At 41.2% G+C, this 27,177-nt stretch overlaps 1 long non-coding RNA gene across 1 annotated transcript; it reads left to right on the plus strand.

Annotated features, from left to right (window-relative positions):
* LOC122466449 lies at positions 1-26,926 on the plus strand. Its single transcript, XR_006291931.1, has 4 exons — positions 1-11; positions 951-960; positions 13,444-13,449; positions 26,807-26,926. It is a non-coding gene; the product is annotated as an uncharacterized LOC122466449 (long non-coding RNA).
* Positions 26,927-27,177: the final 251 nt, after the last annotated feature.

Genomic DNA, 27,177 nt, shown 5'->3' on the forward strand with positions numbered 1-27,177 from the left:
ATTTTCAACTAGTTATGAACCCACTTCACAGTAGCTCCATCTAGGTTGTATTTCCCTAGTTTGTTTATGAGAAGGTCATGCGAGACAGTATCAAAAAAGCCTTACTAAAGTCAAGATATACCACATCTACCACTTCCCCCTACCCACAGGGCTTGTTACCCTGTCAAAGAAAGCTATCAGGTTGGTTTGACACAATTTGTTCTTGACAAACGCATGCTGACTGTTATGTACCACCTCATTATCTTCTAGGTGTTTGCAAATTTATTTCTTAATTATTTGCTCCATTATCTTTCCAGGTACAGAAGTTAAGCTGACTGGTCTGTAATTCCCTGGGAATGTGGAACTTTGGTTTCAACTTTAACTATGATGCTACTTGGAAGACATTTGTTCAGTTTTAAAATGGGGGTTACACTGGGCTGATTAAAATTGCATAACTTGGACACACATATAAGTATGAAAGGGGATCATTTTTTATGAATTTGCCGCAGGGCCAGTTAGATTTTAAAACTGAAGTCTATTGCCAATTGGATAAGTGTTATAAGCAATATAGAAGTTAATCTGATAGGGTCACTCCTTTTTACTGAGTCCAGAGAGTGTTAGTCTACTAATTTTAATTCTGGGGTTTTTTTCATGTCAACTTTTAACTTGAACGGTATTTCTCAAATCAGGATACTTGGTTATTCTTAACTAACCAACAATTTATTAATTCACCCAGAACCACATTAGTATACAATCAAAAGTTTACAAATCAAGTGTAGACACAACCAATGTCAAGAATGGAAAAAAGGGTAAACAGTGAGGTGACAAAATTTGCAGATGATACAAAACTACTTAAGATAGTTAAGTCCAAAGCAGACTGTGAAGAGTTACAAAGGGATCTCACTAAACTGACTAGGCAACTATATGTATAAAATGATGGGGTCTAAATTAGCTGTTACCACTCAAAAAAGAGATCCTGAAGTCATTGTTTTCTCTGAAAACATCCACTCAATGTGCAGCGGTAGTCAAAAAGCTAACAGAATGTTAGGAATCATTAGGAAAGGGATAGATAAGACAGAAAATATCATATTGCCTCTGTATAAATATATGATTTTGCCTCTATATAAATAAATATGCCCACATCTTGAATACTGCATGCAGATCTGGTCACCTCACCTCAAAAAAGATATATTGGAATTGGAAAAATTACAGAAAAAGGCAACAAAAAAAGATTAGGGGCATGGAACAGCTTCCGTAAGAAGAGAGATTAATAAGACTGGGACTTTTTAACTTGGAAAAGAGATGACTATGGGGGGATATGAGAGAGGTCTATAAAATCATGACAGGTGTGGAGAAAGTAAATAAGGAAGTGTTATTTACTCCTTCTCATAACACAAGAACTGGGGGTCACCCAATGAAATTAATAGGCAACAGGTTTAAAACAAACAAAAGAAAGTATTTCTTCACAAAACCACAGTTAACCTGTGGAACTTTTTGCCAGAGGATGTTGTGAAGCCCAAGACTATAACAGGGTTCAAAAAAGAACCAGACAAGTTCACGGAGAATAGGTCCATCAATGGCTATTAGCCAGGATGTGCAGGGATGGTGTCCCTAGCCTCTGTTTGCCAGGGGCTGGGAATGGGCAACAGGGGATGGATCACTTGATGATTGCCCTATTCTGTTCATTCCCTCTGAAGCACCTGGCATTGGACACTGTCAGAAGACAGGATACTGGACTGGATGGGCCATTGATCTGACCCAGTATGGCCGTTCTTATGGTCTTAATGTTCTAGGTAATACTGTTGACCTGAATTTATGGGCTAGTTTATTATAGCTCACCACTGATCTGATCAGAAGATATTTTAGGTTCTTGTCCCAATTCAGGCTACAGGGATAGAGAATACAGAGAGCTCAATATCGTGAGAGGACTTTCGGGGTGTATGGCAAGGACACTTATACTGAGCACAATACCGACTTATTAAGATCTTTATTACAATGAATGAAAGAAGCATAAACAGTATAAAACACAGAGTCGCAAAGAAGTAAAACAATTCTATGACCCCTAGAGGTAACATTTCTATTCTAAAAGACTACTTAAGCTAGCATACTCATACGCTTCCCTGAAGACCTGGTAGCAGGAGACAGAGGACCAGCCTCATCTCTGGCATGCCCGAGGAACTGATGGTCCAGGCTTTTCCCAGTGTTAAGTAGCTAGGCTGTATTGTGAAGCTGAGCTGATAGCTTGATAGAAGATAAGAAAAAATGACCCTCCTGTATGGTCCGGTACTGTCCACTGCAGGAATCTAGGCCCAACCTACCATACCCATATCTTATTTCCTCACCCACATAAATCTTCTGGTATACTTACTCTATAGGTTAACATATTATGACATACGCTTATATGTATTAATATTGATTATTTAATTCCTGAAACCATTACCGTTGGCCTAACTCATGACTTCCATGTCTGTGGTGTGCCCTGTGGTTACCGGTCTGCTCCAGACCTAAGGTAAAACAATTCAGTTCTTTGATCGGTTCCCTATTCACTTCTCCAAAGTAAAGCATAGGCCATTTATTTATACCAAAGGTTGCAAACACTCACACTAACTTGCTCTAGCAAATCATACAGGATACAGGCCTGTAGGTTACTTGCATTATAGCCAACTATTATGGATAACTCTTATGAATACCGTAAACTGGCATTCAACATAAACAAGAAATCAAGAAAATACTATGATTCACTAATCATAAGACATAATGACAAAATAATATGAATCAGACCAAAAGAAAACATATTATGCAATATAGCAAGCTAGCAAACTAGCCTTATGGGCTACAGTACTGAAGAAACCAATGCTGTCTTGCAAGCAATTGTCAATGACTAGGGTTGAGGCTCAGCAGTTACACCAATTTACGGTGCAAATCACCAAGATTTCTGATTACATTTACTTATGATAATCAATTATTTAATATTTAACACACTTATCACCCTACCAGAATTTCTCCAAAGAGGAAGGATGTACTTAATGTTTGGGTCCCTGCTATTTCAATGGATTGGTCCAAAATTGACAAGTTTTGGAATATCAAAAGCAATTGCTTAAAATTATGGTTCAAATCTCTCTTAGGTCAATATGCTTGGATTTATAAAGGAGTTAAAATCTAAAATATGATTACTGGAGGTCTCACTAGAGTGTAGCCTTAACAAGATAACCTACAGTTACTTATGTTAAAGACTAGAAGGGGAAATTCAGTTTTTGAAATGGAATCTCACCACTTTTTCATATCCTTTTAACCCTGGGATGGGGGAGAGTCCTTTCCAGGAGGCTGGTATGGGCATCAGTGTCACTTAGGATTCTGAAGCTTCTTGTTGGGTTCAATCACCTCTGGGGTCCCACATGGTGACCTCAGTTTTATATACCCTGATTTCAGGGATCATTGGAGGGAGCTACCCTCTGATTTGTATTGGACACATGTCAACTGAGTACTCAAATTTCACCTCTCTGTTTTTCTGCTGCTTCCATCAGTATCCAATATATGGTGTTGATGTATAACAAATTTCTTCAATCCTTTCCTTATTGAAGGCTTTTTAATCTTTGATTCATTTCAAGGATTGTATTTCAATATTAGTTCACATTGTTAATTGGAATTTCCTCCCTTTTAAACAATTTCTTTTAATAATTCAAAGTTATACCCTGGTTTATATCTTTCAACATTCTTTCTTCCTTGTGCCATGAAATTCCTTTTACTTCTAGAGTACAGTAATTATTTACAATGAAAACCAACAAAACCGCTTATAGTTTTCCAACTTTGATGAACACACTTCAAACATTCTTTGATTTTACGTAAGCATTTCATGTTATTTAGGGCTTGCAACAGAACAAGAGACACTATCCACATATAGAGAGATCTTACTAACAAGGCAAATAAAAGTATAGTTTATCATTTGAGGTGAAAGACATATTGATGGGGCAAAACAGATTATCCATGGTATATTTGATTTACAAGGAAAACAGATGTATAGTTTATAATTTGGTGTGAAAACATGGGGTTTGGATTTCTTGGGGTAAACTTGCTCTATTTGACCTTCAATCTTACAGCAAGTTATTTCTAGTTTGGTTAACTCACACATTCCCCACTCATCTCTTGATCCACTTACAATGTGCAATAGACCATTTTGCATAGGAAATCAGGGTATTACCCTTGCCTGGTAATGTTTTGGACTTCTTTTTAGCTATTTTGGGAGGGAGAAATAGGTTTTATCAATATGCAGATTATGAGAGTTTTTGTCTAAGTGACTTAACAGTCATCTCATTTAGCCATTTTAGTTTCTAGTCTTGGGGAGTGGAACTCCCTACCTTGGCTGATCTGTGTATCCTTCAACAGAGTGTCTCACATGATATGAATCATCGTTTTATTGTCTTTACATCCTAGGTGGATCCTGTTATGAGATAAATAGCTTTATATATTTTGAGAGCCTGGAGAAATTACTAATTATTAATCATTCAAGGCATATTTGTTCCCTATGCTGCTTATATAACCCGTACACCTGCTGGGTGTGGTGTTCTGTCTCATGGAGTGGCACCGAGACCACTTTGACATTAATGAGTCTGCTACAGCCTACCTAACAACCACATGGCTTTTAGCTCATGCAGTAGAGGCTCATGCACTAAACTACAGAGGTCCCAGGTTCAATCCCACCTGCCGATGATCAGGGTTTGTCAGGGTTACAAGTGAGGGCTCATCCGGGATATCAACTGGGAAGTCTCTGACGCTTGGGATGGCCTTCCTCAGCTATGGAAAGTATGTAACTCACACACCTCCTGTGTGTGGTGCTCTTTCCCATGTAGTGGCACTGAGATCACTTAGAAATTAATAAAAGGAACACTTGTGGCACCTTAGAGACTAACAAGTTTATTTGAGCATAAGCTTTCGTGAGCTACAGCTCGCTTCATCGGATGCATCCAACGAAGTGAGCTGTAGCTCACGAAAGCTTATGCTCAAATAAATTTGTTAGTCTCTAAGGTGCCACAAGTCCTCCTTTTCTTTTTACGGATACAGACTAACACGGCTGCTACTCTGAAACCTTAGAAATTAATGAGTCTTCTGCAGCCTTAGCTAACAGCCAGTTGGCTTTTATCTCATGCAACAGAGGCTTATGCACTAAGCTTCAGCGGTCCCAGGTTCGATCCCGCCTGCCAATGACTGGGGTTTGTCGGTGTTAGACTTACACACATCATTCAGCTTGAATTCTTTCTTCAAATTCCAATTACCTTGGATGGAAGTACTATTTCTCATTATTGTCACCCACAGTTCAGGTTGCCACCTACACGTCTGCATTTACATATCAGGAAGATCTAAATAAAGCCTGCTTGACTTTCACTTACTCCATCTGTTGTAACTATTAGGCCAAAGTCATTCCTGACATAACTAAATTCATACCAGCGATGTTACACCAGAGATAAGTTTGGCCCACTCTTGCTATGTAATTAAGTATTACAGAAAATCAAGATGTGTATTTTTAGTTTCTCTGTGAAACATCTTTTTTATTTCCCTTTCTTTCCTTGTTTTTAAATGTAAGAATTTTAAGTAGTACACATTTCTTAAAATGAGTAAACAATTATTTTAAAAAAGAACTGAGGACTGGGTACACAGCTATGCTGAAGTTAAGCATGTTGCAACTCATGTGCCTATGTTAATAATGGATCAGTAGCATGATTGATTATTAATAGGAACATAAGGACCTACATTTATTTTGAAGGATTAAAAAAAGAAGAAAGCAAATTAGCTGAAACAAACTAATAAGTTCCCACTGGAAGTAAAAGTATACATATTTATTAATTAAATATTTCTAATTAATAACAATTTAAGGGTACATCTGGGTAATGTCACAGCACCTGGCACTGCGATAACTTCAGTGGGAGTTAAGCAATTGTGCACATTTTTTGTTGAATAAGGGCCATAGTGACTTAGGCCTCAGTACTACAAACACTTTATATATAAATTTTAGCACATGAGTAGGCCTACTGAAATTACTGTAGCTTTGTACATGTTTATGGTGAAGTATGTGCCTAAGCATTTGGAGGATAGCTGCCTTGTACTATATTTGACTGTAAATTTGCCATGATGTTGCTCTCTATTATTTTTATAATTTGAAAGTAATTAATGAGACTTGCCATTGTGATTTGATTGTGAATTGTGGTCTTTAGTTCATCTGTATTGTATGTCTTTACTTTATTCCAGAACATATTTTGGATATTTGTTTGCCTGATCAATTGTCAGTCAAAAGCTAGTTTAAAACTGTTACAGAAACAAGTTATAGAACATTAGCCCTATTAAAGACTGACAGAGGATTTCCCATGCTCTGGTTCAGGAATACCTGTACGCACATGTTTAAATCCACCATTATTAAGGTCAGAACTTTAAAGCATGTCCTCAAGTCTGCTTGATTTCAATGGGACTTAAGCACATGCTTAAACGCTGTGACAAATGTGGGGATGTTTGGTGGTAAACAGGGATCTGTATCCCAAAAATGTGGTTTATAGATAGGGTTTCTGAGGTGGTGTGTGTTGGAATGTTGGGGGAGCAGACGGCTTCAACATACTCCTCCACAGTTGCTGGACCAATGATTACAAATCATTAAGGTTGAACGGGTCTGACTGAAATAATGGAGCTACCACCAAGGGGCCATTCTCTTAGATGGCTTGGTTGGTTGACTGGGAAAAAACAATCGGAGGCAAAAGGAAGACATCACATCTGGGCCCTGTAACACAAACTACTGATCACTATGGTATTTGGGGGACAGAGGCATGGTGGTAGGTTTTTGGTTTTTTTTTTTTTTTTTGAGAAAAGCTAGTTTCCTTGAAGGGGGAAGAAAATAGACTGGGAAATAAATCACTGGAAGACAAATTGGGATGAAGCTGGGTATCTGCAGCTTGGTGGCTTCCTGGAAGGATGTAAGCTGGATCCATTCTACTCGTGCAACTCAAGAGGGAAGCCTGTTTAATGTAGCTTATTGTGAAGCACAAGATTAGATGAGACTAAATACACATGTAGGCTGTTTGTTGTTTGAATTCATTTTCACTAATGTTTTGTCCTGTTTGCTAATAAACACACTTGGATTTAACTAGACTGTTGGTTGCTGTATCACTTGTCACAAGGCCCCAAGGCAAGATCAAGCAAGTGCCTGAACCCCATCAGGCCCGTGTGCCAATAATTGGTTGGCATAATAGGGTGCTGCATCCAAATCCTAATCTAAGAGTGAGAGACTTGCAAGATGCCACTCCACGTTATTAAGGACAAGAGGCCTATTACCTGAGGTGGTATACTCAGAGAGACCAGAAAGGGAACATAACTAGCCCCATAAACATGACAAATGGTATCCAGAATAGGATATCCGGAATAGGATATCTGGGACAAATGGTATCCGGAATAGGATATCCGGACAAATGGTCTCTGGAATAGGGACTGAATCAGGGCCTTAAGTGTTACAATACTGACATACTGTGTTTCAGTTTACCTGTATTATTCATCAGGTTTTCTTTATATATTTAAAGTTTTATCATGTATTACTAACTCAATGGTGCTTTGCATTAATTTTTGAAGAGGGCCAAGAACAGCTCCTAAAATTTCCTTAAAATAAAATAATTTTATTTGGGGTAATTCATTCAACTCAAGGTCCCCTTTTTCTAGAGCTGTACACACTACACCGAAGTAGCATAAATTTGTGCCAAATCATATAGAAGAAAATAGGCAACAGAGGGCATTTTGAAAGCTCAGGCAAACTGCCAGGCTGTGAGGCATACCAGATGCATATCAGCCCACTCAATAACTGCAAAAAGATTTGGCCAGCAAAGGAATGGAAATGCAACATAACCCAACATGGCACATTGCTGTACCAATGTAGTTGATCTGAAGCAATGCTGATTTCATTGGTGAAAAAGACTTTTAAAATTTCTAGTATGTTTCTAAAAACAATCAAATTAGTTCCTGCTTACCTGAATATACACAGGAAGTTAAATAGAAGAAATTTAGAACATTGCTTGTTTTGTAGGATTCCATTTTGCTGCTGTAGCCTGTGCTATCTTATTCCTCATATCAGAAGGGTCATTTAAATCATTTTGTAATCCACAGCTGGCTATCGAGGGGCTTGATCCTAGTCCTTTTGATGTTAATGGTAGTTTTGCCACTGAAGATTAATGAAAACTATATCTGGCCTTAAAAAATGTCACGCTCCTTCTAGTCTTGTGCTTGTATATGGTGATTAAAAGAGAGAACACACAAACAACCTAAAAATATTTCTTTTGGTGATACCACTTGAAAGCCCTTAATTCAGAGCTATAGAACACACTTTGTGGTTCAGTGTAGTCTGGCAGATGTTATCAGTTTTGTTTTGGGAGCACAAGACTTACTCTTACTAAATTATTACTATAAGCCAATCTGAGGTGGTTAATAGTGACCTTGGGGTACAGAAAGAATGAATCTTGCTAGCAAAATATACAAATGATAAACTGAAAGGTTGGCTTTGCTAGTCTCTGATGCCTGCTTAGTGGAAGTTAGGGCCAATGGCAACCAAATTTCAAACCGTTATTGTACTTTGTTAAAATATTTTAATGATATCAAGCTAAACATAAATGAAGAGAGAATACTGTAGACTTTCTTCCCTGTTGTTGTGAGCAAAGCAAAATTCTAATCAGAGTACTTATGAGGGAGAAAAGATACACAGGGCCAGATGGATGGGCAATCTCTATCAAGAGTAATATAACCCTGTCATTAGCTGAATGGCAGCCAATAAAAATTTACTGTCTTTATGTGGCAAAGAAGCTCTAATTTATTCTTGGTTTCTGATTAATGCTCTGTGAATGGCTCTTTGGCCACTGTGTGTTTTGATCATATGTGGCCATGGGGACCCAACTGTTTGATGGACTTACATATGGATATCATTAGGAACTGGTGACAGTCTTTATGTGCAAAATAGACAAAGAAACAAAAATCTTCATAAACAAACAAACTAAAAGGATGTCAATGGAAAATGGGTTTCCCAATAGCAATGGCAATCATTGAACATAAGTAACTTAGCTTCCCTTCTAATAAAAAAAATGTTGGATAAGTGATGGAAATTAGGTCTTCCAAGTAGCTAGACACAGACCATTGCTCAACAAAAGGCATTTCAGGCCTCAACGTATAATCATGCATCTGCCAAGTACACCTTCTGACTGGCTTCAGTGCAAACACATATAAGGGGGAAGGACAAAAGGAGATTGCTGAAGAACATCAGCAAGAGAAGAAGGAAGTAAATAAATAGTAGCAAAACAGAACTCCAGTTACCACTGTCCACAGTAACTGCATTGCCCTTCAGGAAAAACAAAATTGTGCTAATAGAAGTATGTTCTTTTAAGCTGATTTATTTCCTTTAGAGTCTTTTCAAGCAAACTAGATGAAAGTAGTAACTGTTTAATTTTCCATAAAGGGCTTACAGTGTCTACTTAAGCAATGGAGAAGCAAGTAGTAACAAATTCTTTAAGTCATAGCAAAGTTTATATTTCTGAAAATAGTATGATAAATTATTCTAGTACTTAATCATTCTTGTAGCTCTTTTCTGAACCCTCTACAATTTAATCAACATTTCTTCTTGAATGGTGGGATCAGAAGTAGAAAATTAAAATTGTTGGTCATACCTGCAAATATTGAACAAGTTGCAGTTGCCTGCGAAAATGAAAATAAATGTTGACAAAATTGTTCATGCAGTGTTGACACAATTACCCCAGTTCTACATCCCATGCTCATGTAGCCTAGGATTGTCTGACTTCCTCTTGAAATCAATGGAATTGTTGTGTGCATAAGCCCTACTCAGTGTGAGAATAAGGCCTTGGCTACACTTGCAAGTTAGAGCGCATTAAATCAGCCCCAGGCGCCCTAACTCCTGAGGTGTCCATACTGGCAAGGCACTTAGAGCACCTGGACTCTGCAGCTGGAGTGCTCCTGGTAATCTACCCCCACGAGAAGCATAGCGCTTGCTGTGCCCTGGCTGAAATGCCCGGGTGTCAGTGTGGACAACGTGTTGCATTACTGCACTGTGACTGGCCTCCGGAAATGTCCCATAATCTCCTGAAGTCAAGTGGCCACTCTGGTCATTGTTTTGAACTCGGCTGCAGGCATGCGGATATCCCCTTAAGCACTGTGGGCCTGACCCTACTCCATTAGGACACTGAAGCCTGCAGCAACTTGTCACAGGCATAGATTGGGGGAATCTCAAATATGTACAACAGTATTGCAATGAGTTTGCTACTTTGGTATCTTTACCAGTTTTCCACAATATGTTGGTTATAATTCATCTTAAAGGGTTTTTCTTGGGATTGTTTATTTTTACCTCTATCACTTTGTATTAGCATTTCATTTTATTTAACAAAACTATAAAATCCTTTTAAATTAATATGCATTATATATATATGACCTCTGTCCTCATCCTCAGAAGAAACCTGGACTACTTCAAAAGAATAGCATGGGAACTTAAATTCATAACATCTGCTGGACACTAAGAAGCATGAATTTAACCCAGACACTGGTGTTATGGCTCAGTTCAACAACTGACTGCCTGTGAACCCTTAATTGCCCACTTCAGATTAAGTGTTCTCCTACAGCAAGTGTGAACCCCTTATGCTTGACTATCTGTCCTACCCTTGTATTTAACTTGGGCATGATGATTACCTTCTCCAGACCTGAGAAGAGCTCTGAGAAGCTCAAAAGCTTGTCCCTTCTATCTCGCCTACCTTGTCTTTTTCATATTTTGGGACCAACACAGCTACAACAACATTGCAAACAACTTAGGAAACATAACAGTGTTGATGCAAAGATGCAAAAGAAGTTTTAAAAAGTCTAAGGTGTAAGCATCAACCCCTACTAGAAGCCAAAAAAATAAACAAATCTCAGAATTAGAAATTAGAGATTAGATCATCCAGGCCAATTCTCTGCCAATGAAGGATTGTTCATTATAGTGTATTTTCTATAATTTTGTCCAGTCTAGTTTTATATACACCAAATGTAGTAGAAAGAGACAGCCTGAAACATGAGGCCTGAATTAAAGTAGTAGTCAGGCCCTGCTAATATAAAGCAGTTAGCCAAAGTCAGGCTGTGAGCAGAAGCCAGGCTCTGCCTGTGTGCAAGTTCACAGCACCTGGCAAGAACAGGGCTGGCATTACAAAAACACACCCATTCCTGAAGTGCTAAGCACAGGACACTCACGCAAACACATTTCAGAAGGATGGTACCAAAACGCCCCCGATACCGAGTATGGTACAAACACACTCCCCAAAGATAATAGGAACATGTTGACCCCTTCTAAAGATAAGGTCAGGATGACAGTATGATGGATAGAGATGTTTTGATCGAATCAACATGTACAAGGGAAAGGGTGATAACTAACTACTTCAGAGGGACAATATGTAACTTGTTTGTATCAGTGTATAAAGAGGGGTCTCAGAGGGAGGTCTTTAGCCAGCCAAGGAGGGAATGGAAAGTCCTGCCATTCACTGAGCTGAGTCCATTGTTATGGGCTTACATGTGCTAGTGTAACTGTAGACATTGATCCGGGGAGGTAAGACCATGCTTTATGGACAATAAACCTGGCCAGGTGCCTTTGATACAAATCAAGTCTTGTGGTCCTTGTGGGCAGTTCAACTGAGGTCTGCTGTGTCAGCTATCTGCAGAGAATTGGGACAGTATACACTAGGAAGACACACGCTGCCAACGACTAACTACAAATTTTATTTAATCAGATTTTCAAGCCAAGAAAAATCAAGGCAAGAAATCCCGGAGTATACTGCCACATATCTTCTGAGAATAGGCCCAGTAGAAGAATGGTCATTAGACAGGACTGAATGCACTTGGAAGAGCTCAGCCTACAGAGAGCCTCACTGTCTTCAGTTAGGCCCCTGCAGAGTCCATTGAGGGATATGGGCCTACATGTCTTTTTTGACCATTGGCCCAGATCCTGAAAGGTACTTAGACATTGCTCTGCTTAGCATTGCAATGCCTCACCCCGAGATGGCCTGCTGCCCAGTGGAATTTTCAGTCCTGACCTTGGCACCCAGGCTTCCTCTACAATTTATGGGAGCTTCATGTGCACAAGGAAGGGATTTTCAAAAATAAATACATAAATAAAAAGGTCAGCTGAGTGGAACCACTGCCCGTGTATGTCTGGGGAATCGGATGTCAGCACCTTTTAAATCAGTATCTGGTGTCAGGCAGGGCTGCGTCTTGGCCCCTACACTCTTTTGTCGGGCAATGGATTTCATAATGCAGCATTCTGTCAGGTCCATAGGCATCAAGATTGGTGATCTCTTGCTCAGACCTTGGCTACGCTAATGATGTTGTTCTTCTAGTACACAGTCCCAACGGGTTTCGCGAGGCACTCCAGCAAATGGAGGAGTCAGATAAGATTGACCACCATGTTTCGTGGTCAGAGATAAAGCTGCAAAATCTAGGACCAGGTCCACCCACGACTCCAATCTCTTTGAATAACGAAACTGTTGAAGCAGTCTGCAGCTCTTGCTATTTGGGTTCTATACTCACCAGTTCCTCCAACTCTCACACGGAGGTTCTCCATCGGATTGGCATTGCAACATCTCCCAAGGGTCATTTACAGTGAATATGGAATCCCCATCATCTCAGCACGAGAACCGAGCTGTATCCTCCATGTACTGTTGTGTGGCTGCGAAACATGGACATTACACTGCTCAGACTGGGCAAAATTGGACGCTTTCCACATAAAATGCCAATGTCATATATTGGGCATAAAGTGGAATGACTTCATCTGTTGCAAGAATGCCACAAAACATTCCAGCAAATGCCATTTTCCAGGTGGCTTGTAATATCCGGGATAAAATTCCACGAACTGAGGTGTGGAGGTGGCCCAGAGGCAGACCCCCCTATTACATGGGTTCTTCAGGTCTGTTCCAATGTTGGCCTCTTGGGCCATCAAATCCTTGTGGTCACACAGGAACAAACCAAATGGAGAATGATCACTACGTCCCACTGTCTGGCTAAGTGTTGAAGAAGAGAAGAAGCTGAGTGGGGAGCCACCTAAACTAGCCAAGAATGAAATGCTGAGGAGAGGGATACAGAGAACTTAAGCTGGTGGGCCAAAGATAGATGCCTCCCTCCACTTGAAATCCATAGTTGCAAACCCTCCCCTGGAGTTAGGCACTTAAGCCAGGTCAATTGCTTAGGTAGCCCATGCTGCAGCAGCTGAAACAGATGCTCTCTCTCTCTGCCCCCGCCCATCTCCTGCTCACACTTGCCATCTCTCTAAAACTTGTTCTACACTTCCCTGTGCCCCAGCTGTGGAGGCATTCTGCTGCCTCTCCACCTACCAGTGGCCTGCCACCAGATACAGAAGCCAGCAGGTAACCCTCCTGATGTGAGTCTGGCAAGTAAGAGGTGTTAGGTGTGCTCTGAGAATGCCTACAGGATCAGGTCCATCTTGTGAGACTAGTGTTCCCCTGCCAAGTTTGAGAATTATGCTTCAGGGTCTCTGGGACTTCAACTTGTGCTAGTGCTCTGAATGTCTGGTCAGCTGTGGGATGGCATCAGCACTTAGGTTGATTTACAAATGCCAACCAGAGGAAACATAGGTGCCTAGGGGACTTAGAAACCTATGGGCTTGGACAGCAGCTAAATGACAGCTTTGAAAAGTCATTGGTTCCTGTATGATGGATTTAGGTGCCTACATACTTTTAAGGATCTGTGCCATGTGACTAAAGCAAGAGGAAGATGTTGATAAGTTTTCACCCTCTTTAATTCTCCAGAAGGGGGATCAGCTTTGCGGCACAGAGCAGGTGTTCTCAACCTTCTTCTTTCTGAGGTCCCCCCCAACATGCTATAAAAACTCGATGGCAAACCTGTGCCACAACAGCTATATTTTTCTGCATATAAAAGCAAAGGTGCTGGAACTTGGGGTTCTGGAAATTGGGGTGCTGCCTCATGCCCTGGCTTGCCGCGGTTTCCATCATATCCAGGGTTTACAGTTTGGTTCAATGGCTCTCAGCACCCCCACTATACAAATTGTTCCAGCGGCCCTGTATAAAAGTCAGGGCCAGCATTAGAGGGTAGCAAGAAGGGCAATTACCTGGGACCCCATGCCAAAGGGGGGCCCTGCGAAGCCAAACTGCTCAGGTGTCGGCTCCAGCTATCTGTTGCTCAGACAGAAGTGAATGACAGATCAACTTTCACAGACAAGGAAGCAGACAATTAAAGATGCAGAATTATGGTATAGAATTAGGATCTTGTGTTAATGTATGAATCATTAAACATTAGGAAATGCAACAACAAATAGGTTAAGTAATTTTAACACCTTAATCATGGTCTTGGGCTACAAGCAGCTTACTATGACGTAAGCTTCATCCCAGTGAGAGCAAATTGATTTTGGAACTTTACCAGATCATTTACAGAATTTGTTTTCATCAGTAGTCCCTGATTTCATCTAATACTCACTATGTGATCCACGCTGTCAAGGATTTGAATCTAGAGTGAGTTCAGCACACATAAGTAATCCTGATCAAAGCAGAATGTCAGTTGGCTTTGTTAAGTACTAACTATTTTCTCCAGAGGTAATGTGACAAAGCTATTCATTAATAGTGCTAAGTCTCAAGCAGGACAGGCTAATGGTGGTTAAAAGATAGTCAAATATTTAGTAATTGGATGTCCTCCAAGATTTTAGTTTCAAGGTGGATTCTACTGGAGCTGAGGCTGTACAGGAACAGAACAGTTAGTCATCCAGAATGGAAACAGAATGGCAACTCCTCCTAATATATATAAGCTAGGGGCTATTATAGTTGTATTTCGTTTATATGTGTTCTCTCAATGATGCAGTTAGTAATAAGAGAAATGGAGGCGGTCAGCACAGTACTCCCAACGTTAAGCCTAAATTAAAAATATAATAAGTTGCCAGTCCATCTGTCTCCATGGTCTCTGCTGCTGAATGGCAGATGGGTTGTCCTGAGAATGATAAAAATGCTAAGAATAACATTGAAACTGCCGCTTACAAAATTAAAATGAAAGTACGTAAAAGTGCAGGATTTATGTAATTATTGAAGAGAAGGCATAACTGGAGGTCAGAATGTGAAGCTCAGTGGAGAATAGTTTTCCAGAATAATTAAAGGTGCTCTCAGCTCAGAGAGTTACCAGACTATTTGGAATTAGAAGGTCTGAATTGGCTCACCTTTCACTTTGTGTAGTCATTGGCATCTGTTCACATGCTACACAACGTACAAAGCACTGGAGCATCAAGCCTTTGGTGTGAGAATAGGGCTATATACATTTTTGTTGTACTATTCTAACTTAGTAGAAAGAATACAAGGAGATTAAGTTCTGGTAAAGACCTAAAACTTAGGTCAACCTAGCTACATTACTCTGGGCTGTGAAAAATTTCACACCCTTTGTACCACAGTTAGGTTGACCTAACCCCACTGTAGACAGAATTCTTCTTCCGTCGATCTAACTACTGCCTCTCAAGGGGATGGATCTACTTCCGCGCTGAAAAAAGCCTGCCATTGCAGTAGTAAGTGTCTCTGCTACGGAGGCATAGCTGCGGTGTTGCAGTTGTAGAGTCTGTAGTGTAGACATACCCTAAGTTTCTTTATGGTCTTTCTCCCTTGCTTAAATTGTGCCCTGTGAGTTTTTAGGTGAACTTGATCTGTTCAATCACTTCATCTCCAGTATTTGTGGAATCGAGTTTTTCAACAGGAAACGTCTTATGTTCTTTGAAGGAGAAAAGGGAATATTTTTTCTGTGAACTATACTGACTACTATTCCAGATAGGCCTTAGATATACTGTAAGGCAGCTTCTAAAGCTAACAAGAGAAGAAAATGAGCTGAATGGAGTTCAGTGGAAGAGTTTTACAAGAAGCACTATATTTTTTTCACCTCTAGATATTTTTGTTAACTTCAAGGTTTGAGTGAATATACGGGGGGTTTGAAGAATTGAGTGGATTGTGACGTTTTGAAGATTGAGTCACCCTAGTGCACTTTGGAGAAAACATACAATATGCCAAAAGATGAAAAAGCCAATCAGATAATCAAGGCCAAAGCAACTAATAGGAAGAGGCAATAGGAGAATAATAATAATGATCCACTTTCTGATTGCTAAATGTTTCCTAATGTGCCTTAGAGGTTACACTATAGGGAAGTTTTTGACGTATTTTATTAGAAATATGTATGTGTCTATGGACTGCTTGCAATTTGTCTGTGGACGATTATACTTTGAGTGGGTTTAAACCAGTCAGAATTAAATAATAGTTTTTAGAAATCCACTTGATAACTTCTGTTTTGGATCCAATTCTGCTAACCCTTCGTTCAAGGAGCTCTCATTTATGTTAGTGGGAGTTCTGGGTACTGTGTGTTTGCAAGATCAAATTCCTATGGGGAAATTATTTTTACTAGTTTACTCACTGAAAACTATATCAAAAATTTGGTGGAATTGATGCAATGTACAATAAAAAATATCGGAGCTGTAACGAGACTGGGTCTGAGAATGTTGTATGTTCTGCATATAAAAACACTATTGGTTGATGAATTATTCATATAAAAGCTTCCCAAGAAGTCCCTGTTACAACACATGGAGGATAACAGCAAGGAAAGGAAAAGAGAGATACAGAGAATGACTGAAGTGACATTGGATGATGATAAAAGTTGGCAAGGGACAATGGCTCTGCACTAATTTCTTTGTAAAACGCTTACTGTTCTTTCTTGTTTCCCCCCACAATTCCATCCTAGCTGTCTTGGATATTTTGAGGACTACTTGACACATATGGGGCCAGAAGAGAGAAGCAGGAAGGAGATAGGATGAAAGACAGAACCATTAAAAAAAAGCGGGAGTTGATTGGTTCTTGTAAATTATAACCATCCAATGTCATCTGAGCAATGAAGAAAAATACAGGAAACTGCTACCATCACCTATTATGCTGCTGCCTTCTTGAGAAGTTTATAAATGAATAAAATAACTTGGGACACATCAACTAGGTTAAGACTAGAACATTAATCTAGATTGAATGAACTATGAATGAATAAAAATAACTGGGGGCACAGCATCACCGTCAATTATGTGAAAGTTATGCAAATGCATACAAAATATCAGCTAGGAACACATCCTAAACTTCATTCATTATAAATTATTTTAAATTAGGAAAGTGAACTGTCAGATTTGGGCAACTTTAATTTTCTTTCAGCACAGAAGTATTCAGTTCTAGACCTATTCAAAACCTAGTGGGTTTGAGTCACAAACATTTGATGTCAGCATTTTTCCCCCAGTGTGAGTAGGTTTGTCCCTCCCTAAGCTCTGCTTTGAACTTTGCAGTTGTATGAACTCAGAATGATATTCTTGAATTTGAAAATGTTCCCACTGCCAGTAACAAGTCACAGTTCCCTCCCAGGTCTATACCTGGGTCAGCCCAGCCACTATTCAGAGCAGATTGGTAAGTTACAACCTAGCACACAGTCATTTCTGTAAATTGTGCATCCCCAGTACGGGAACTGGAAAGGCCTATCATATGAAGCTACATTTATGGCAATCAGCAAACTCATTTAAATATCAGCCACCCCCTGTCAATGATCTGTACAATCCAAGTTATGGAACTAATTATTTTTTCAGTTTTGGCACTGTGTCATGCGGGATACATCAGCCCAACATGCATCCAGCATCCAAGGCCTTCCAGCGCTGGCACTCTCTCAAAATCCACAGCTATGTTCTTCTCCAAAGTAGCAGCTCCTCCCCTAGTTTAATTCTAATGGCCAAAAGTGAACTCAGAACTGCTGGCATGCTAACTGTGAAGACTGTGTGAAACATGAGGTAGTATTGGAAGCTTTTCTTAGCAGCTGGAAGGAGTTTGGGTTTCTGAAATGTAATTATATGATGGCTTTTCAATCAAATTTATAAACATGATCCTCTGAGGGAAATGCATACTTGTGTTTTGACATCTTGTCCCTTCTACTCCCACTTGGCCATGTGTCACCAAAACAAACATTTACAAGGATTAATAATGCACATCTTTGTTGGAATTGCTTTGGAGAGGGAGAAATGGATCAGCGTTTACCCAGGCCAGCATTCATAATGGAAGATGGTGCTTAGCCAACATCAAAGCCCCTGTTGAAGAGGTTTATTGTTTAATTTAAAAAAATGAGTGTTGAAATACCTGGTTCTTAACTGCAAATAATCAGACTTTAAGGAGACATATTCGTGGGGATTTTTGTCTTATTTGTCTTCTTCTCCTTTGAAGCACTCTAATTTTATTCCTATAGATTACAGTGCTGTTTAATAACGAGTGCAGTGCCGATCACTTTGTGTTTTCCTCCTTTTGTTATATGCAACAAACAAACAAACAGCAGATGATTCTATTGATCAGCCAATGCACATTTTGTAGAATCAATTTGGCTCTCTCCAAAAGCCAGATGCCTTTGTGGTTTAATCCAGAATTAATCCTACAAAACACAGAAGTAGAATATTAACCCAAGAAGCAGTTCATTCTGTCTTTGTCAACAGGCATTCCAAAAGCTCCTGTCATCACTGTATATAACTACTGTACTTTGGTTTGGTTTTCGTTCTACCTATGGGCAGGCTGCCAGGTTTTAATTGCGTTTTGAGTACTTGGGAGAATACTTTGCCTAAGAGGTGAATCTTACAGCACAACCTGAAAATGGCAAGGTTTAGACTCTTCCCAGTCTTCCTCAGGAGCACTGTTGAGATAGCGCTACTTCTGACTCTCTTGCACTTGTACCTCAACTCTGTTAAATGTAGTGTTTTTGATGATCATTGCAGTGATGGTGGGTTCCAGAGGGAAAGGTAAGGTTCATGTAGGCCTTTTCTGTTAAGGGCTTTGTAGATCAGTATCAGAATTTATAGCAGATTGATGAGTAAATGGGAAGATAGTATAGGTTTCACAAAACCCTGATGCTGGTATTATGCATTCGTCTCAGGATTTTTTGTGAATAAGAATGAACTGACCAGGGAAATATCCTAAGAGAGTAAAGAATCTTTCTATAGGATCACAGAGCTATCTGGATTCCATTTTCATAAATGATTGTTTACATTTTCAATAAATTCATGCTACTCTTTAGTTAACTCTGCTAAAGGTTGAGAAAATAAAAATTCTGAGCAAATTCTGTTTTCATTTACACCCAGGCAACTCAGCTAAAATCAACTTCAATAGATGGAGAACTAGTAATAATTTCACTTTAAAAAATAATGTCTGTTACGCCTGTGACTAACAGGGCCAGGCCAGAAATGCCTCCATTTTCAAGAGCAACAATTTAATAAAACCACGAAGGCCAACCCTTTGAAAAGTGGCCTTCGCTTTGGGAAGTCTTCATTTTGGGGTTGTAGTGAGGCAGTTTGGCCTCCCTCCAAGCCCGGGTGGGCAGAGTCAGGCTGGGCTTGCCCCTCCCACCAGAAGTTGAGAGGCAGGACAGGAAATACAAAAGGTGGAGCCTCCAGCTCAGTTGGAGCCAAGCCAGGGAAGGAGACATGTGTATCTTGCTCACTGCAGGCCGCTGACTCTGTTGCCAAACCAGATGACACCCTGACCCCAGAGGAGACCAAGTTCACAAAGGAGCAGCTGGGACTGCCACTGGCTGTCTATCCCGGGGAGACAGAGGACACCCATGGGGCTGAGGTACCAAATAAAGGGGTTGTAGGCAGTGGCCCAGGGACACTAGACTACAGTCTGGTTGTGTAGTTGCCTGAATCCAGGTCACCCGTGTTTTGGCCCTGGGCTGAGACCTGGGTGGAGTAGGGTGGGCCCAGTCCTCATACCCCCTGCTGCCAATCCCACCCCTGGGGTGGCAGCCTCCCCACCATAGGCTAAAAGGCCTTTGTTTGTCTGCTGTCTGCCAGACCTTGGACGACAGGCTGTGTGGTGCTCCGCCCTGTCTGAGGCCTGAGCTTATAGACTACTTACTAGCTCATCCCTGCCTGACAGCGAGAGCCCATAGACTGATCAATAGCTCTACCCTGACTGAGAGCCAGAGTCCATAGCCTGCTTATTTGTTCTGCCCTTCCTGAGGGCCCAAACCCACAAACTGTTTGGTGCTCTGCTCCACCAAGAGGGTTTGGGTGCTAGCACCTGATTTGCTAATTCCCCTGATACTAGGCAGTGACCCTGGTGACATAGTGAGGCAGTGTGGCTTCCCTCTGACCAAACGGGGAGGGATGACCACCACCACACTACAGGGGTGTTTACCTCAAGTGCGATTTTAGAAACACCAAGCACTCATATATCCAGCTGAAGTTACCCAAAATCAGTGGCTACCTTTGAAAATTTTGGCTTCAGTGAGATGCCATGCAAACACAGAGTTGTGCCTATATGCAGTCAGTTGCAGGAGTTGGGCTGAATCTATGAAAATGTCTTCAGTGGCGTAGGAAATAGGAATACTTTCATAAACCATTTATTTTGCAAGGAAAACAAGAACAGGTCACATTGCTTAAGAAATCAAGAACAAAGCATATCCAATAATATCCTATAAACTCAGGTACAGAGCATTGTTATCACAACAATCCTCTGTCTCACTGTCTCTTTATTGACCATTGTGAGACTGATGACAATCACATATTAGGTTTATAAAACTCTTCCCCAGCCTAGGGAATGTCCTGGGAGGAACATTCTCTTTAGTATCATCTCATTTTGCTGCTTACATGTCAGATGTTGGAGTCAGCATCTTCTCCTAATGTGAGGGTTCACTCAGCATTCTCCAGTCCATTCAGTTTTCAATAAGAAAAGTAATAAGGAGTAAAATAATAAGGAAAACAGGACTATCTCCCTGAGTCCAGACTCCAGCTTCCTAAGGAGGGCGTGTGATGCATTCGGTCACTGAGACCCCCCCTTGGGACTGTCACTTGATGTTCTGAGACTAGCATATCTGGCTCAACAAGGCAGGGTTCTGAAGGCCCAAACTGGCAGAGAAAATGGGCTCAGAGGTAATCTGCTGCAACACAGACCCAGGGTCTGACCCACGCCCCCAAAGCTGCAGACTTAACTGAAAATGGCTTAGCAAGTGCGCCTGTCTCTAGCACCAAGATATCCAGCTCCCAATGGGATCCAAACAAATCCATTTTACTCTGTATTAAGCTTGTACAGGGTAAACTCATGAGTTGTCCTCTATAACATTGATAGAGAGATATGCACAGCTGTTTGCTGCCCCAAGTATTAATTACTTACTCTGGGTTAATTAATAAGCAGAAGTGATTTTAGTAAATATAAAAAGTAGGATTTATGTGGTTCCAAGTAATAAAAGACAGAAAAAAGTAAGTTACCAAGCAAAATAAAACAAAACACGTAAGTCTAAGCCTAATATAGTAGGAAACTGAATACAGGTAAATCTCACCCTCAGAGATGTCCCAATAAGATTCTTTCACAGACTAGACTCCTTCCTAGTCTGGGCCCAATCCTTTTGAGACCAACGTTGTGACTTATGGCCTGGGTAAAGCAATCACACACCCCATAGTCACAGTCCTTTGTTCCAGTTTCTTTCAGGCATCTCTTTGGGGAGGAGAGGCCATCTCTTGAGCCAGCTGAAGACAAAATGGAGAGGCTTCCAGGGCCTTTTATATTCTCTCTCTTGTGGGCAGAAGCTCCTTTGTTCTTCCGTGCAAAATCACAGCAACAAGATGGAGTTTGTAGCCACCTGGGCAAGCTGAATGATTCAGCTTTTTGCAGGCTGACGCCATTGTTTACATGTTAGTTTGAATGTTCCCAGGAAAGCTCAGATGTGGATTGGCGTCTCCCAAAATCCATTGTCAGTTAAGTGTTTCTTGATTGGGCATTTACTGAGAATAGTCTTTTCTCAAGAAGCTGACCAAATGTTTCACTGAAGCTACTTAGAATCAAACACATTGAGATATAAGTACATAGCCAATATTCATAGCTTCAAATACAAAAATTATACACACATACAGACAGCATAATCATAACCACAGACATCATAATCATAACCAACAAATTACAACCTTTCCATAGACACCTTACTTGACCTCCTTTGTACAAGATTTGGTGCAACTATAGGACCTTGGTTGCAACAATGATCTATACAGTCACAGTTCATGTCAATGATATCACAGGGAGATGGTGGAGAAAACTCTACGGGTGAAATCCAGATCCCATCGAAGTCAATGGCAAAACTCCAATAGGCTTCAATGGGACCTGAATGTTTTTCTCACCCTTTTAAACAGTGCCCCATTGCAGTTCTGTTACTCACTGGCTAATTTCCAGCAGCTGAGAAATATTTTCTTTAGCTAAGCTTTTTGATTTTGTTAGAAATGTTTTACCCTCAACTGGTGCCTTTAAAAAAGCCTTGTCTAGAATAACCAACTGGACCCACAGCCTTCTGGCCAGCATCAAGGAAGCAAGGACACTTAATGCTATCAGCTAGTATTTCATATTAAATGCATTATTAAGGATCTACAACCTATCCTGAAGGATGACCCAACGCTCTCACAAATCTTGGGAGACAGGCCAGTCCTTGCCTACAGACAGCCCCCCAACCTGAAGCAAATACTCACCAGCAACCACATACCACACAACAGAACCACTAACCCAGGAACCTATCCTTGCAACAAAGCCCGTTGCCAGCTGTGCCCACATATCTATTCAGGGGACACCATCACAGGGCCTAATAACATCAGCCACACTATCAGAGGCTCGTTCACCTGCACATCCACCAATGTGATATATGCCATCATGTGCCAGCAATGCCCCTCTGCCATGTACATTGGTCAAACTGGACAGTCTCTACGTAAAAGAATAAATGGACACAAATCAGATGTCAAGAATTATAACATTCATAAACCAGTTGGAGAACACTTCAATCTCTCTGGTCACGCGATTACAGACATGAAAGTTGCGATATTACAACAAAAAAACTTCAAATCCAGACTCCAGCGAGAGACTGTTGAAGTGGAATTCATTTGCAAATTGGATACAATTAACTTAGGCTTGAATAGAGACTGGGAGTGGCTAAGTCATTATGCAAGGTAACCTATTTCCCCTTGTTTTTTCCTACTCCCCCTCCCCCCCCCCAGACGTTCTTGTTAAACCCTGGATTTGTGCTGGAAATGGCCCACCTTGAATATCATACACAGTGTAAGGAGAGTGGTCACTTTAGATAAGCTATTACCAGCAGGAGAGTGGGTTTGTGTGTGGGGGGTGGGGGGGGAGAACCTGGATTTGTGCTGGAAATGGTCCAACTTGATTATCATACACATTGTAAGGAGAGTGATCACTTTCGATAAGCTATTACCAGCAGAAGAGTGGGGTGGGGGGAGGTATTTTTTCATGCTTTGTGTGTATAAGAAGATCTTCTACACTTTCCACAGTATGCATCCGATGAAGTGAGCTGTAGCTCACGAAAGCTTATGCTCAAATAAATTGGTTAGTCTCTAAGGTGCCACAAGTACTCCTTTTCTTTTTGAGAATACAGACTAACACGGCTGTTACTCTGAAACCAGTGCTTAAGCACTTACAATACTAGAGACCACTAGAAAAACCCATGTGGATAATACACAGCTCTAGAATACCCCACAAAAAACTATGCTTTCCCCTTCAGATTCCCCCTGTGATATGATACGTCATCAATTTCCTACTTGAAAGTAGTTTTGCCAAAAAAAGTTCTGGTTCATAGGAAAATTTGGAGTATACAGGCCTGAACCATGAGCCACTGAAGGCAGTGAGAAATTCCTGAGTTAACTGGCTCTTGTAAACAGTTACACTGTGGAACACTGAACTTTCCAGGAAAACTTCAGATTGTCCAGCTGGCCAAGGCTATCCACAATTGTGCAATTTAGCAGAAGATATGTCGTATATCTGTGTCAGCCACTTTCTATTATGCCAGTCTAGAAATACTCTGTATGACAATGGAATTGATGCCAGAGGAAATGGCACTCCAGTGCTGAGGGATCAAACAGCTAAACCTTGAGACCACATTTAGAAATATACTTCTCTTTGTTCATGATTTTTCAACTGTATGGTGAGTACTTCCATGTGCAGAGTTATCCAAAATCAGCAGAAGAGTGTAAGTCCATCTCCACTAGCACTGTAATTATTTAAATTAAATGCCTATCTAATAGCTTAATATGCCAAATTTCTCTTTTTAGACAATATTATATATCTTAGGTGACTTTGTATTCTTTGCATTTATGCAAACTATGAACTAGACTGTCAGCATACTTTTCACATATTCCAAACCTCAGTGTGTAAACTTATTAGCAGGTGAACTCTATGGAATCCCTGTTTGTGTATGCAGAACCTTCCAAAAGTGATGCCAAATATAAACAGTGTACTAGGATAAATGGAATAGTTGTTATAGGTCTTTAACTAGATAAGGTGCTACAAAAGCAGGGGTTCCCAAACTTTTTTTTCCCTGGGACCCACCTGTGAAGCTGCAATATGCACTTTGGCCCTCTATTAACACATATCATCAGGGAGAGGGGCCCCGCAGGAGGTGGTATTTGGCGGTGTTGGAGGGGTGTGTGTACTAGGAGAGGGTATTTGGAGGGTGCTGGAGGGGGTACCTGGTGAGAGACGGTGTTGTGCTCCCTGTCATGGTGGCAGAGCAGCTGGCGCAGACCTGGGACGTACAACCAGCCTGGGAGTCAGCATCTCCCTATGGGCCTCTCTCACTACCCAAGTCACGGAGGTGGGGCCTGGCCCTGTTACCCTCCCTGGGTAAGTCCCCTCAGTAGGACAGGTGGCTCAGCTGAGAGCGTTTGGCAGCTCTCCTTACTGCTGCGTACCCTCCAGCCTCCTCCAGCTACCCTGGGAGCCGCTGCCTCTAGGGGCTAGCCCCTTATTCTTGCCCTCTGCCCACCACCTGGCAGCTCCACTTCACCATCTGCTGCCCTACAGGGACGCTGTACTTCTTGGGCCCTGAGCAGGGGTCATTGCTGGCTGCCACTCCACCAACATATACCATTTGGCCCCCCATGCTCACCCAACTCTGCCTATGGCGGACCACCTGGGACTGTGTCACAGCCCACCTTTGGGCCACAGTCCGCAGTTTGGGAACCCCTGCTATTAATAATTGGGGTATGTGTCTCTGTACTCTGAAAAACAGAAGGCACAAACTAGATAACAGAAGACAAAAAAGATCTGTAATAATGGGGGTCTTTTCTTTTTGATGTTAACTGATAGGGTATAAAAAGAGGTCAAATGAGATCATACCCTTAGAGTTGCAAAGATATAAACTGCAAGCCTGATACCCAGATTGGGTAAAGTATTAACCCACTCAGTCTGTGCTGATTTGTCTATGCCTGTTAAAAACTGATTGAGCGTCGTTATCTGATGTCTCACTGATTAGTAATAAAAATTGAACCCCTAAGACCTTTCAAGCAAAAAAACAAAACAAAAACAAAATCTCTCAGAGGGTAAGAAAAACCCATTCTGACTCAAGGAACTACCTCCTAGATATTCTGCTGGTACCTTGGGACAGGTGAGGGTACTAGGATTGTGGCAGAAACTAAGTCACCAAGGTTTGAGAGCTTTCCCTCATGTCCCTCAGTATCTGATCTACCTTGGAAAGAAACACATCCCAAAATGATGTTCTGCGTGTTGTTCTTTCTCAAAGTGCACCCAGAGGCAGGAGGAGGTGAGACTGAAACTTTTCCTGTTGGAGAAATTGATGTAGGCCTCCTCAAACTCAGAGAGAACTTCAACAAAGCCTCAGCCATGTCAGTCTATCTTTCTTGGACCAATGGAGCCATGTTACCACTCTGAGCTTCCAGTACACTTCATCTCAGAGAACCCATTTATCCATCACTACATCGACATTAACGTGAGAGAGGAAAGAAAGAAGCACAATTCTAAAGATGAGCCTAGGAACAGGTCACCATCCCTGACACCTAACAAGGAACAGAAAGGTCAGCATGATTTATCTTAGGTTCATACCTCAAAGGTAAATAAGATTGATAAAACCCATCTGAGCACACTGGTATCAATGTATAAGGCAGCATATATGACACCTTCAAAATCCACAGACAGCGTGACCCCCAGCAACAACCTCTGCACTAATGCCTTGGTACCCGGGGTGTCCACACCAAGTGCATCTATTATTGTAGCAGTTCCTCCCACCACAGCAACCTCTGAATCACCCGCTACCTTGGTACCTACTATCTCAGTATGTAAAACTATACAGTTCCAACTGATTTATCAGTGAGCCTGGTACCAGAGTCTCCTCTTTTGGGAAGACTTAGATAGGCAATTCCTTAGAGAGGTTATACTTCATTTCCTCCTTTTCTGCTGAACAAAACAGAGAATCATCTCTTGCATGTCTAACATTCCTGGGTCACTCAATGGGAATCAGGGAGGGATTTTACAGAAGAGTCAATGATGGGTAATGGAAAGGGATCTAAACCTCACAGGGACCACCCAACCTGGTACACGTTCACATTCTCTTTCCCCCCTATAAGCCTTAGCCTTACAGGACTCCCTCGGGTATATACAGCTAGTTTGTCTTGTCCAAAAAGACAGATCAAGCCACCTCAAATGCCCCACCTGGTCCAGCTCAAACTACTTGAGAGGTAACACAGATAGAATGAAGAATAACATCAGCCTCAAGAGGAAACACATCCAATCCCTGATGCACTATCCTCATGCTCTCCTGACAAAGTGGTGAATCTACTTACATCAGCCTCAGTGGATGAACTTAAGGTTTTCCAAGATTTGATAAAACCTATGTTGGAAATCTTAGACTTCCCCTAAAAGTTGTCCAGGAAAAACAGCACAAGATCTAGGATATTTTAAACTAATCCATACCAGGGAGACTAGCCATGCTAGTTAATGACTGTCTACTGCAGTGCTTCTCAAGCTATCTGATGTGGGGGACCAACAATTTTTTTCCCCAGTGTGCGCGCAGACTGGCAGCCAATGGCTCATGGACCGGCACTGGTCCGCGGACCACCAGTTTGAGTAGCACTGGTCTATTGGACACTTTTAGCTCCATCTGGCTCACACCTACTTCTATCTCAGACACATCAAAAAGAGCAGACTGGAGGTATCAGCTCCCTATTGTTCTCATCCTTGTGATGGTAAGAACAGCCCAAAACAAACGAATGTTGTTTCCCCACCTGAGAGTTACTTCCAAAGTGCTTTGAAAGACAATGTGAATGTATTTACATATCACCATCAAGCTAACAAGGTGTGGGGAGGCAAACCTCCCACTGTCACA

The sequence above is a fragment of the Chelonia mydas genome, chromosome 1 (genome assembly GCF_015237465.2).
Source record: "Chelonia mydas isolate rCheMyd1 chromosome 1, rCheMyd1.pri.v2, whole genome shotgun sequence".
Taxonomy (NCBI): Eukaryota; Metazoa; Chordata; order Testudines; family Cheloniidae; genus Chelonia; species Chelonia mydas.